The sequence below is a fragment of the Trachymyrmex septentrionalis genome, unplaced genomic scaffold, assembly GCF_001594115.1.
Source record: "Trachymyrmex septentrionalis isolate Tsep2-gDNA-1 unplaced genomic scaffold, Tsep1.0 scaffold2, whole genome shotgun sequence".
NCBI classification, from domain to species: Eukaryota; Metazoa; Arthropoda; class Insecta; order Hymenoptera; family Formicidae; genus Trachymyrmex; species Trachymyrmex septentrionalis.
Window position 1 is genome coordinate 2,567,654 of NW_017305179.1, and position 1,661 is coordinate 2,569,314.

General features: G+C 37.4%; 1 protein-coding gene across 2 annotated transcripts in view; it reads left to right on the top strand.

Annotated features, from left to right (window-relative positions):
• Positions 1-1,661, top strand: part of LOC108747519 (protein enabled) — a 20,336-nt gene that overhangs the window by 11,316 nt on the left and 7,359 nt on the right. The window lies entirely within an intron of this gene.

Below are 1,661 nucleotides of genomic sequence, written 5' to 3' on the forward strand. Positions count from 1 at the left end.
AAAAAAAAAAAAACTATTTTTAAAAATTAAATATTATCCAGCGAGAAATGAGTCATCGAATTTATGTCGAATCAATATCGATACGATGATTTCAACGGCAATTTGACATCGATTCGACGTTTAATCGATAATCATTTCTTACTGGGTTAATTAACAATTTATTCATAAAGTATAAAATTGACTGTATGTTTGTTAAATTTATATATATATATATATCTACCAAATGATGTGTATTTTAATTATAGAAAATATATCATTTGAAAAATAAGCGACAATTAAAAGTTCCATTGTTTGGATGCTCATCAAAAAGTATCCGTACAGTCGAGAAATTTATTCTGATTTATAAAATCAGAAATACATGCAAAGCTCATTTGTATATCTTGGAACAGAATGTATTCATTGTATAAAAATGCTAATTAATGTTTATTTTCTACAAATAAGACTCTTTTATATAAAAAATTTCCTTGTAAACGAACTGTACCTTGTAAACCAACTTTTTGCTGTCACTGTAAATAAAAGAAAAATAGTGAACCAAAAATAATAATCCAAGGATTACTTACCTAAAAAATGAAACTTACTCCAGACAAAGTGGTAATTGCTTCAGCGTAAAATTTTTTCGCTGAAATGAAGGGATTTGGGAATGATATCTGTTAGTACTTATCGTAATGTCTACTTACAATTAATAATATTTGATTTGACCGATTTGTGTGTGTGTGTGTGTGTGTGTGTATCCTATTCGCTGTAATGACGCGTAGCACAGTGATATTTAACTCGGACAGCATCGCGACAGAGGCGTGCTTTATAGTTATAGACCGGTAATTGTCGTATGCAAGGCCGGTCTCTGACCCACATACAGCTGATTGACAAAACCGCCGAATGCTCCTCGATATTCATTGACCGAAATTCATTTTCACGTATGATTTTCACGCGCAATGTGATTCTGAGTTATTAACAGAGAAAAGTTTATTATTTCGGAGGGTGAAATTGATGTGAAAAGAATTTTTTTTTACAGAAAAATATATATTGCAAAATCTTGGATATTTCACATTTTTACTTCCATGACGTGCGACCTTTCCGCAATCCGATCGATTCGTCCGCGATTCGCGAAAATATCGATTCGTGAGACTGAATGACAGATATTTCTCGTCTTCTTCGCGTTGTCTACATGCGTTGTCATATGCGTCGTCCAACGACGTGGTGTAACGTAAACGGCTGGTAAACGGCTGGTAAACGGCCTCGAAACGCGAATCGCAACATTTATACATTCGTTGTCGCGCGTGTCGCGTGCTATGTTTCTTCTTATCTACTTCGCTTGGCCGTGTATCGTGTGTACAGCAGTGGCAACAGTAGTAGCAGGATAGTCGAGGAAGTGGCGGTATCTCGCCACATCCTACCTCGTCCTGTTCCCGTTTTGCCAGCCAACGGAGGGAGTGCCTGAAAACTGCCTCTCAGGCTTCTCAGTTCAGTGAAAGCGACAGCCACCAAGCAAGCGAGTCTCTTCCGCGCCGCGGAATCGCGAATTAGGATTGAATGTCGCAGACACGTTTAATTACACCAAGGCGCGTGAACTGTGCCTTTACTCCGTTTTCCAATCCTTCGTATCTGCTTTATCATTTATCATTATTTCACGTGGCTCCCGATTATGGCGTGAGGGAACATTT